Here is a 12,653-nt window from a genome sequence, read left to right on the forward strand (position 1 = left end):
GACAATCTGGAAAGAAAGGTCAAGAATATAAGTTGAGAGGCGGTAGATTTTGAACTGAGATAACGAGGAACTACTTCTCGCAGAGATTGGCAAAATTATGGAACTCACTGCCCCATAGTGCGGTAGAGCCTGACTCATTAAATGATTTCAAGAAGGAGATAGATATATTTCTGATTTTAAAAATGGTTTAAAGGGGTATGGGCAACAGGTGGGGAGGTGGATTTGAGACCAGGAAGAGATCAGCCATGATCTGATTGAATGGCGGAGCAGACTCGAAGGGCTCCGAATTCATATGTTCCTATTGTGGCAGTGATAAGCAATGCTTGTTGTCTCAGACGAGTACAATGCCTTCACCCTCCTATTTTACTGGAACTGTTAATCCACATAAATACATCTGCTGAAGTAGTAGAGACAGAGATTACATAGAATCATAGAATCATAGAATTTACAGTGCAGAGGAGGCCATTCAGCCCATCGAGTGCACCGGCTCTTGGAAAGAGCACCCTACCCAAGGTCAACAACTCCACCCTATCGCCATAACCCAGTAACCCCACCCAACACTAAGGGCAATTTTGGACACTAAGGGCAATTTAGCATGGCCAATCCACCTAACCTGCACATCTTTGGACTGTGGGAGGAAACCGGAGCAACAGGAGGAAACCCACGCACACATGGGGAGGATGTGCAGACTCTGCACAGACAGTGACCCAAGCCGGAATCGAACCTGGGACCCTGGAGCTGTGAAGCAATTGTGCTATCCACAATGCTACCCTGCTGCCCCTGTTGTTGTTACAGACAACACTTTAAACATTAATGCACATGCATTCCACTATATATTGTCTGGACACAGACCTTGATTTTAATGGCTTCTTCTTGGATACATTTCAAGAGATCATTTTAATTGCCACCTCTCCACACCTGCGTTGTGCCAAGCAGGGAAGCAGTTGAAATGGAACGGAGAATTTACCCACTCTAATTTGATTGACCAACTGCAATTTTAGCCCAGATGTTTTCAATGACACAGAACCTCTCCATTGTGGTGAAAGTGACAGAGCAGCCCAGAAATACTAAGTCTTGCCCCCGATCGTGGCATTTCCTATTTTCGTGGGGCCAGGACTGGAGTCAGGGAAGGGTTCCCACGTGGTAGTTTAAGAGGCAGGTGCCTCCACAGAAGTGGGATTTTGGTAGGCCAGAACTGTGAAACCCGGATGTGCCGATTAAACCAACTATGAGCAGGTGTGAGCTTGGCAAATTGATTGGATATCCAGGGTATCCCTCTGGATATGGTTTTGGGACACCTTTGGGAGAGGTATGGTACCTTTTTGGAGAGGTTAATGCAGCCTTGGGGATTGTTAAAAGTAAATACAATGCTGCGTAAAAGGTATCCAAAAACTCAATAAAGCTGTCAAAGGGTACTAGGTGAGTTGGCATGGAGGATATAAGGGCAATGGAAAGTGGGTGGCAGAATGAGTTGGCACTAAGTTGGTATCGTGGTTATACAGGGCCATGAAGATGTGGGGGACCGAGTCTGGGCATAATTCTCTGGCCTTGTTTCGCTCGAACAAGAGTGCGATGAAGCCTGTGAATAGCAGAAGAAGCCAAAAACGAGAACCGCGCCAGGCAGCAAACAGCTTCCGATGCAAATGGCCAGCCCCCGTAGGTGAAATTTTGGGGCAGCAGGGTAGCATGGTGGTTAGCATAAATGCTTCACAGCTCCAGGGTCCCAGGTTTGATTCCCAGCTGGGTCACTGTCTGTGTGGAGTCTGTACATCCTCCCACTGTGTGCGTGGGTTTCCTCCGGGTGCTCCGGTTTCCTCCCACAGTCCAAAGATGTGCGGGTTAGGTGGATTGGCCATGATAAATTGCCCGTAGTGTCCTAATAAAAGTTAGGTTAAGGGGGGGGGTTGTTGGGTTACGGGTATAGGGTGGATACGTGGGTTTGAGTAGGGTGATCATTGCTCGGCACAACATCGAGGGCCGTAGGGCCTGTTCTGTGCTGTACTGTTCTATGTTCTATGTTCTATGAAATGGGATCTCTCGATCAAGTGGCGAGAAGCCAATTATCACCATTTAAACCCTATTTCCATACAATTAATGGGAGCCACCCCTTATCCAACGGCATCCCATGATTCAGCAGCATCTGAAGCAAGTCCTGGCACCGATTAATACTCCTTTTTCAAAAGGTGCACCTGGTGGAAGGACTTCTGTGGGGATCCGAGGAGGTGAGGAACCATCTGCGATCACAGGTTATGAGCTCGGGGACACTGAGCTTGCCACCTCAGTGCTCGGCGGGGGGTAGGGGGGGCCGCCATGGGAGGAGAGGAGGGGTGGTCCGCTGAGGGGGCAACCATCCACAGCTCTGCCATGCCAACCCCGGAATCATGTGTACCAATTCCGGAATCCCTTATCCCTTCCCATCGGCCCCACCGACTACCCGTAAGCCCCACCGACTGCTGAGGCGTCTATCCAGGCGTCTGAAGGCTATTGCTGAATTGGCAATCATAGTTAAGTGTGCACTTCATACATACTGTGGGATCCTGTGTTGCATCTTGCAACCCACACCCACAGATGCATCCGACAAGTCACAGGTGCCCTGTTTACCTGGGCAAAAAACTACATCAACTTTGACATGGACCAAGTCCAACAAGATGCCCGGGCAGCAGGATTCTCCGCCATAGCCGGGATGCTCCAGGTCCAGGGGCTGATAGACTGCATTCATGTTCACCTTGAGATCACCAGGCCAGCTGGGAGTGTTCTACATCAACAGGAAGGTGTTGCACTCCCTTAATGTACAGCTCATCTGTGACCACCACATGTAGATCATGCACATGTGTGTACGCTTCCCAGGGAGTGTGCACGACAGCTACATCCTGGGGTAGTCAGACATCCCCGGCCTCTTCGAGGACCACCCCAGGATGACTGACTGGCTCTTGGGGATAAGGGGTACCCGCTGAGGACCTGACTAATGGCACCAGTACGGAGGCCGGCGGCCGAAGCGGAGACCCCATACAACGAGGCCCATGTGGCCCCCCGAGCTGCCATTGAGCGGTACATCGGACTTCTTAAAATGTGCTTCTGATGCCCCGACCACTCTGGTAGTGTCCTGCATTACACCCCACGGAAGGTCGCCTGCTTTGTGGTGGTCTGCTGTGTCCTCCACAACCTGGCACAGTGTTGGAGGTAAGGGATGAGGAATATGTGGCCACCTCCGAGGAGGAGGAGGTGGACAAGGATGAGAATGAGGGTGATGAGGAGGTGCCAGAGCAGCAGGGGCTGGAGAACGAGCCCGGGGTGGGTCCACCGGACCCGCCAGAGGCTGCAGGACAGACGGCAGCGGCGAGGGTCCAGGAAGCCTGGAGGACCGGGGAGGCCCTCATTCTCACCCAGTTCATTTAGGATATGGCCTGATCCATCACCCCCCACTCCTGTGTCACATCACTCCAGGGTGCAGGGACTGTGTCGGCACCAACAGTGGGTCAACTGTCAAGGGCAGGGGGGTGATGATAACCCACAGAGAGCTGAGCGCTGGTGCCCCTAAATCTGTGTCAGTCTGACCCCTGCCTATCTGCTGAGTGTTCACTCACACCCATCACCTGCACGCTGTGTGCCCAGGGAGGGATGGGGGTGAGATGCCTGGAGAGATGGGCCAAGGTTTCGGAGGTCAGCCATGTTGCAGAAGAAACTGACAAAGGTGTCATACTATCTGTGGTGAAGGGCTTTTAATGTCTCACAGTGTCCAACAATACCGCATTCTCCCCTCCACCCACTAACCCCACCTCACCCCCTACCTACTCCTTTCTCCTGCAGCCCCCCTCCCCCGCCACTCAGTGATCCTCGACATGCTTAGCTTTCACTGCTCTACCGCTACATCTAGGTGTGTCCCCAGGATGAACATTAGAGGTGGAGACAGCCAGCTGCTTACCATGCCCCGTGGCCTTCGATGCCATTGGTGGGCGTCCTCTAGGGCTCTGGGGCCTGAGGGCCCTGCACACTTGCCAGCAACACATGCCGCCCTGTCCCATGTGCTGACTATGAAAAATGGCCTCATCAATGGTGGTGGAAAGGTCTCGGCGGAGGGGGAAGAGGTGGTGTCAACTCACATGTGCAGCCCGGTGTAGGTCGTTGATCTTCTTGTGGCACTGGAGGCCAGTCATCCTGGTCACGCTTCCCGAGCTGATGCCTACTGCCACTTCATCCCAGGCGGCACTGGTTGCCCTGTGGCTCACCCTCTGAGACCCTTGGGGGGAACAAGACATCCCTCCTGCCTCGACAGCATCAAGTAGCCTCATCAGGTCTGTGTCTCCAAACCATGGGGCTGGACGTCTCGGTGCCATAGCTGCGAGCTGAGTGGGGTTGGCTGTGCAAGTGCTGTTTAAGTGTTGCTCGGCCTTGTTAGCGGAGGATGGCGAGCGCGGTCCCAGTGAAGTGACTGGTGAGCCTTCATTTGTGGTGTGAAGCCTGTGGAGCCTTGTTAAGTGGACCAATTAGCGTTGTATTGCGTTGCCGGCCTCACCATGCTGAGCGCCAGGAAGCTCACCATAGTTCCCGCTCGCTACCACACATAGAAATCCTTCTGGAGAATCATGCCCTCTATTTTGAAGAGTGAGCAGCTGGGAGTTTGGTGAGTGAGGCAATCTTATTCCAGTTTTATTTGCATTTCGCGCTGAACTAAAAATTCTTGTTTCAGTCAATTTTAAATTTCTTCCAGCCTTAAGCAGAGATAAACATGCTCTCTACTAGAGAGCAATTGTATTTGGCTACTAAGGTAGCAGGCTTAATCTGGTTCCCAGCAGAGCTGACACATCTGAATCTCAACTAATATAAATAAGGGGCTCTCAGTGCGACTTTATCCAGTGACCAGCAGCGGGTTCAGCAGGTGAGCGAGTTCAGTGAAGAGGGCGAGGAGATGCCCTTTTCAATTTCTATCTTTGTCAGCCTCCAGTATTTGGTCTTACTTTGGCACTTAGGAAGAAACTGATTGCTGATTGATGAGCAACTGATGCGATATAATAAATAGTTTGTAAACGTTAAAGTTGGGAAGGGCAGCTCGTCCAGTGGAATATGCATCCTGTGGAATGTGGGAAGGCACAAATGCACCATGTATGCTCGACAAACACATCTGTAGGAAGTGTCGCTGGCTTGAGCACTGGGTTTCAGAAATCGAGCAGTGGCTGGAGTCACTGTGGGGTATCTGTGAGGCAGATAACTATGTGGATAGCACATTTAGGGAGGTGGTCACTCTGCAGTTTAGGAGTGTTCAGGTCGAGAGGGAATGGGTGACTGCCAAGTAGTTTAAGAGAATTAAGCAGGTAGTGGAGGAGTCCCCTGAGTTGATCTCAGTCACTAACCAGTTTTCCATCTTGGATACTGGTGAAGGTGATGGTTCCTCAGAAAAGTGCAACAAGAACCATGATCATGGCACCACGGGTGGCTCCGTTGCACAGGAAGGAAGAAAGAAGAAGGGAAAAGCAACAGTGAAAGGGGATTCATTAAGTAGGGGAACAAACAGGCATTTCTGGCGCCATAGTTGGGACTCCGGGGTGGCATGTTGCCTCCCTGGTACTAGAATCATGGATGGTACAGTATGGCTGCAGGACATTGTTTTGGGGGAGTGTGAACAGCCAGTTGTTGTAGTCTATCTGGCTACCAACAACATAGGTAGGAAGCGTGGTAAAGTCGTGAAAGCAGATTTTAGGGAATTAGGAAATAATCTAAAAAGCAGGACTGCAAAAGCAGTGATTAATCCGAGTACCATGTGTCAGTGAGCACAGGAATTGGAGGATTGACCAAGTGGCCACAGAATTGGTATAAGAGGGAAGGCATCAGATTTCTGAGGCCTTGGGACCGATTCTGGGGCAGGTGGGATCGGTACAGGATGGACAGGTTCCACGTTAACAGGATTGGGAGGTGGGAAGCTGAGGGGGTGTTCAGATTGGATGGAAGCAAAACTGTTTACAAGAAGTAGAAAAGTAGTAAGCGGAATTAGAAAGCAGATGAGGTGAAGACAAGCATCAAATAGTATCAGGATGCAAAATGATGTTAAAAAGCTAAAGTTGAAGACAATCTATCTGAATACACGCAACATTCACAATAAACTAGATGATTTAAAGGCACAAATAGCATAGATGGTAGGATTTAATTGCCATTTAAGAAACATGGGGCGCAATTCTCACAAAATTTTTCTAAGAGATTTTAGGCGGGAACCAAGGTGTGATCCCCACCTCGTGGTTCAGTGTGATACAGATCGCAATCCACCCACACTTAGAAATATTTTTGGAGGTTGGGGTGAGCTACGTCCTAAATGAGGTGTGCAGGACCTGAAGACGTCGGCAGGTCCAGTTCCTCAGAGATTTTTAAAGGATATAGATTGGCATTGATAGGGCATGGTAAGATTGAAGGGGGTGTGAGGGCTTGACGGTTGTGTTTTTGTTTCAATTTTTTAAACTTTCATTCAGCAAAGTGCTAGAGCTGAGAGTCAGGCTTTTCCAGCCAGCCCACCTCCGCATCCGAAAGCCTCTAACTTCCCTGACTCCTAATCCAATCCGTAAGCTCCCAGAATGAAAATGAGAACTGCGGACGGCCATTTTCTAAAGGTCACATTCACAGAGCCATCTCTGCAATCCGGACCTAGGGAGTGAAAATCTTGGCCTTTATATTGCAGGCGGCAAGGGTACCTTCTTCAAGTTGCTAACTGGTTCACCTTTAAATATGGAACTTGGACTCTGATATATCACTGAAGCTCTGGCCTCATTTCATGCATTTTCTATCACATTGTTACCTATGAGCTTTGCAATTAAGCAATAAAAAGAGTAGCAAGCCAAAATTGGTTAACATGTCCTATCGAAACTGTTTGGTTTAAAGATTCCTACTGCAATGTTATTTTATTAAATTAATTTGGACAATCTCATCCCAGTTTCTAATGAAAGAAGCTCTCTGCTTCTAAAACTGCACAGTGCTGACATGTGCACCAAAAATATTCTATTTGCAGCATTGACAATTATCACTTCCAAGGACCAACAAATAAATAGAAAATATATTTTTTCTTTGCAACCCACACTCATTATTGTTAATGGTGTGCTATAGAGGAAAGAGCTTACTCCCTACGGTGAAATGATCAAACTTATGCCAGTCCTTAGTGAAATATGCATCAGCCTCCAGCTGTACATGAGCATTTTTAGCAGACAGTTAAATTTGAACAGCAATTATAAGCCACAAGGTGACATGGGCAGTGTGTATGTTTTGCTTTCTTTTCAGTGTGGAAATGTTCTGTACTTTTCCCAGGAGATTCTGAAATTGATCATTAGAAATAACCTATTACACACTGCAACTGGTGCTACTGATTTCCAACTAGCACATTTTGTTCTTCGGCCAAATCATTATAGAGTAAGCTTGTTTGACCCAGATAAAATCCAGATTCAGTAACTCCGGTAACCAACCCACTTTTGCAATATGGAAAGCGTGCCAGCGTCTTTCATCTAACCAACACAGATTTTAACTCAGCTCCAGAATTAGAAACCAACTTCTGGGGTTTCTAACCAATTATGGAATGAATAGCAAAATTTCTATTTATACGCATCCCAACAGGAGACAGAATGGTTGCATTCATGAAATTTCAACAAGCAACATGGGAAGGTTATCCTTCAATTCCAACACTTCTCTGGACGTCCCGCTGCAGGCTATGGGGCGCAAAGAGAAGAATCCTTTCCGACAGATGGAGGAGGCCAGCCTCTCAGATCAAACAGATATGGTAGATGCAGTAAGCAGGAGGAATGTAGTCTTTTGCACCTCGATACAGCGCCACAGGAGGTTTATTTGCCTCATCAGGGCAGGTAAAATGAGTGGCATCCCACTTTCTTGTGCCAACCCCCAAAATCCAACGTTTTCACTGTTCTCCTGCAGAACATTTCTCAGACTTGCAGCTCTACCATCCTTTATTCTCGCGGAACCGTTTCACATCCCTATCTGAACAGCCAATGCTGACACTAACCCTCACCGTAGTGCTATAACACACATCCTTCATAGTCACCAAATGTTGTCATTCCATCCTCTCCACACAAACAATCCCTCCAATTCATTACTTTCTGTTTTCTCTCCTTCAGGAGTAGAGGGTGTAAAACTCCAGGGAAAGACAGGGAACCGCCCTGTGAAAGGCACTTTGACCACTGCAAAGCAAGGGCCCCTGGGAATCAGCAGGGTGGCAAGTAATAACCATTGGTGATGGAGAGAATTAGAAATCACTCTGCCACTTGGCACATACCAATCGGTCCTATTGCATTGTGGTGAATTATAAACACTAATAATCCACACTGTATTGTACAACATGTGTTGAGCCTGTACCTTGTGTCAGATCATGTGTAGTTGCACGGCTCTACCCATAGGGGGAGATGAGGAGCTTGTACTGGGCTCCACCCTTGGCTCCGCCCATGGCTCCACCCATTGCTCCTCCCCCTAACCAGAAGTATAAAGGTTGCTGTTGTGAACCTGCCTGCCAGTTCATCAAGAGTTCATCTTGTCACAGGCAGGCTCTGTTGTAAGAAGATTAAAACCACTGTTCGCTTCTAACCACGTGTCGCATGAATTGATGGTCTCATCAATTTAATAGTCTTAGGAAACAGTAAGGAATGACCATGGAATCAGCCCTCAAACCTGATCGACTGGAACTCGACCCACAGGATGCAGAGGCGAAAGAAATATTTTCACACTGGCTCCGATGTTTTAAGGCCTACCTGGCTGAAGCAAGCACTACAGAAACTACGGAGGAGCAGAAACTCAGTCAACTGCACGCAAGGGTGAGCCATCGTATATCTACTCAACTTAATTGTACCAGCTCATATACAGAGGCCCTGGCCCTGCTCGACAGAATGTACGTGAGGCCTGTCAATGAGATCTACGCGCACCACGTTTTTACTACTCGCCGCCAGCGCCCCACGGAATCGCTAGAAGACTTCCTAAGAGACTTAAAAACCTTATCCCGGGACTGTAATTACCAAGCTGTAAATGCTGCAGAACATAGGGAACTCGCTGTCCGCGATGTATTTGTTGCAGGCCTCAGATCCAATTACGTGCGCCAATGGTTGCTTGAGAAGGGGGCCCAAGACTTAGAAGATACTGTAGAACTCGGCACTACTATGGAGGTCTCGTTCCACAGCCTCACCACGTTCCCCGCGGACTCCGCGACCCTGTCATGGGCCCCCGACCAGCGACTACCCCAGGCCTGCGCCGCGCGGCCACCCAGCCACTATGCTACTCCAGCCTGCCACTTTTGTGGCCAGCCCCAGCACCCGCAGCAGCACTGCCCGGCCCGCAACCTGACCTGCAGCAGCTGCGGTCGCAAAGGACACTATGCCAGAGTATGTCTGGCAAAGAAAGCTCCAGCCTCAAACCCTCCCGCAGCCCAGAGCACTCGCTCCCTGAATTTGCAGGCTCGCAGGCCCCGTAACTCCGTGGCCTGTACTCCGACTCCGCCCCCACCCACCACGTGCGACCCATGGGGGCCGCCATCTTGGCAAACCCCCACCACGCGGCCGGCCACGTGCGACTCATGGGGGCCGTCATCTTGGGCTCCATCCTCTCCAAACTCGGCAACTCAGATCGAAGACTGCGACCTCAGTGGGCATTCATCACGGGGCCACTCCAGCACAGCTGATCGAGCCGCCGACTACCCACAACTCAGCGCGGTCACGTTGGACCAGTCGCGTCCGAAGCACCTCCGCAACTCCATGATGACCATTAAAATCAACGGGTACAGTACACCGTGCCTCTTCGACTCCGGGAGCACTGAGAGCTTCGTACACCCAGATCTGGTAAGACGCTGTTCGCTCCCTGTTTTTCCTGCACGGCAAACTATCTCCCTCGCTTCGGGCTCCCACACTGTTCACCTCCAAGGGCGCACCGTCGCGACCCTAACGATCCAAGGCACTAGCTACTCTAATTTTCAGCTATACGTCCTGCCCGAACTCTGCGCCCCACTCTTACTGGGACTCGACTTCCAGTGTAACCTCAAAAGTCTCACCCTCAGCTTCGGCGGACCCCTACCCCCACTCACCATCTGCAGCCTAGCCACGCTGCAAATCTCCCCCCCTCCACTCTTTGCCAATCTCACTCCGCACTGTAAACCCATAACCACTCGCAGCAGGCGGTACAGCCTGCAGGACAGGGTGTTTATCAGAACCGAGGTCCGGAGGCTTCTACGTGAGGGGATCAGAGAGGCCAGTAACAGCCCCTGGAGAGCTCAGGTGGTGGTCGTCAAGACCCGGGAAAAATTTCGCATGGTCGTGGACTATAGTCAGACCATTAATCGGTTTTTGCTCCTCAATGCGTACCCCCTCCCCAGGTTGCAGACATAGTGAATCAGATCGTCCAGTATCGTATTTTCTCCACGGTGGATCTGAAGTCTGCATACCACCAGCTCCCAATCCGCCCGGAGGACCGCCACTACACGGCGTTCGAGGCCGATGGCCGCCTCTTCCATTTCCTCCAGGTTCCCTTTGGCGTCACGAACGGGGTCTCGGTGTTCCAACGAGCAATGGACCGAATAGTGGACCAGTACGGGCTGCGGGCCACATTTCCGTACTTGGATAACGCCACCATCTGCGGCCATGATCAGCAGGACCACGATGCCAACCTCCATCGATTTCTCGAAACCGCCCAGAAACTCAACCTCACTTACAACATGGAGAAATGCATTTTCTGCACGACCAGGCTAGCCATCCTTGGCTATGTCGTGGAAAACGGAGTCCTGGGTCCCGACCCGGACCGTATGCTCCCTCTCCCTCATTGTCCCAGGGCCCTCAAAGAGTGCCTGGGATTCTTTTCATACTATGCCCAGTGGGTCCCTCAATATGCGGACAAAGTCCGCCCACTATTTAAGGCTACACTTTTCCCCCTGTCGGCTGAGGCTCGCCAGGCCTTCAACTGCATCAAGGAGGACATCGCCAAAGCGGCCATGCGGGTGGTGGATGAATCCGTCCCATTTCAGGTTGAGAGCGATGCCTCAGAGGTCGCTCTTGCAGCCACATTGAATCAGGCAGGGAGACCAGTCGCCTTTTTCTCCCGAACCCTCTCCACTTCAGAACTTCGACACGCCTCGGTCGAAAAGGAAGCACAAGCCATTGTGGAGGCTGTACGTCACTGGAGGCACTACCTTGCAGGTAGAAGGTTCACCCTCATCACCGACCAAAGATCGGTTGCCTTCATGTTTGACAACTCGCAAAGGGGCAAAATTAAAAATTATAAAATCCTGAGGTGGAGGATTGAACTCTCCACCTACAAGTACGATATTATGTATCGACCGGGGAAGCTCAATGAGCCCCCAGATGCCCTGTCTCGCGGCACATGCGCCAGCACGCAGAGCGACCACCTGAAAGCCATCCACAATGACCTCTGCCACCCGGGGGTCACCCGGCTCGTCCACTACGTCAAGGCCCGAGTCCTACCTTTCTCCACTGAGGAGGTAAAAGCCATCACCAGGGATTGCCTGATCTGTACGGAGTGCAAACCGCACTTCTATAGACCAGACAGGGCCCACCTGGTCAAGGCTTCTCGGCCCTTTGAACGCCTCGCTATCGATTTCAAAGGGCCATTCCCCTCGACTAATCGGAATGTGTACTTCCTGAATGTCATCGATGAGTTCTCCCGCTTCCCTTTAGCTATTCCGTGCCCCGATATGACCTCCCACACAGTCATTAGGGCCCTGCATAGTATCTTCACCCTGTTCGGTTTCCCCAGCTACGTACACAGCGACAGGGGTTCATCCTTCATGAGCGGCGAGCTGCGACAGTACCTGCTCGACAAGGGCATCACCTCGAGCAGGACTACCAGCTATAACCCCAGGGGGAACAGGCAGGTGGAGAGGGAGAATCCGACAGTCTGGAAGACCATCCTACTGACCCTCCGGTCCAGGAATCTCCCGGTTTCCCATTGGCAGGAAGTCCTCCCCGACGCGCTCCACGCTATTAGGTCCCTCCTATGTACCGCCACCAACCAGACCCCTCACGAGCGGCTCCTTGTTTTTTCCAGGGGTACAACCATGGGGGCCTCGCTCCCAGCATGGTTGAAGACACCGGGCCCGGTACTCCTCCGGAAGCACGTCAGGGCTCACAAAACTGACCCACTCGTAGAAAGAGTGCTCCTACTCCACTCAAACCCCCAATATGCCTTCATAGAGTACCCTGACAGCCGTCAGGACACTGTATCCCTCCAGGACCTAGCGCCGGCAGGATCGAATCCCACCACTACCACCGCTGAGGTACCCCTCACACTACACCCCACCCAACTCATCATGCATATAACTGAAACATGAACAGCTCCAGTGTTTGTTTTAATTCATATCTTCCATCTCTTGCATGACCCTCAAGCATGACACAAGAGCTGGAGCATGAAAAGCCAAAGCATCTTCAGAGGAGGTTGAAAACTCTGAGGAAGCACCATTATAGGACTGTCTACAAGCTCAGACACACACCTTAGTGAGAACTCTAGAGGCAGTGATATGTTCTCACATTGTGAGATAAATGCCAAAGGCGGAATCTTACCATATTTTTTCAAAGTGTTGGTTCCAGTGAGAAACCTCAGGAGAATCCCACTGGCACTGATGGCGGGAAGACTCCCCGCACACTCAGCATCTTTAACAACATTTTTTTTCCATTTGATTCAAG

At 50.7% G+C, this 12,653-nt stretch overlaps 1 protein-coding gene across 7 annotated transcripts in view; it reads left to right on the forward strand.

The window, feature by feature from the left end:
- LOC119972430 (cyclic nucleotide-gated cation channel beta-3-like) overlaps positions 1–12,653 on the forward strand; it is a 226,451-nt gene that overhangs the window by 134,521 nt on the left and 79,277 nt on the right. The window lies entirely within an intron of this gene.

The sequence above is a fragment of the Scyliorhinus canicula genome, chromosome 10 (genome assembly GCF_902713615.1).
Source record: "Scyliorhinus canicula chromosome 10, sScyCan1.1, whole genome shotgun sequence".
NCBI lineage: Eukaryota > Metazoa > Chordata > Chondrichthyes > Carcharhiniformes > Scyliorhinidae > Scyliorhinus > Scyliorhinus canicula.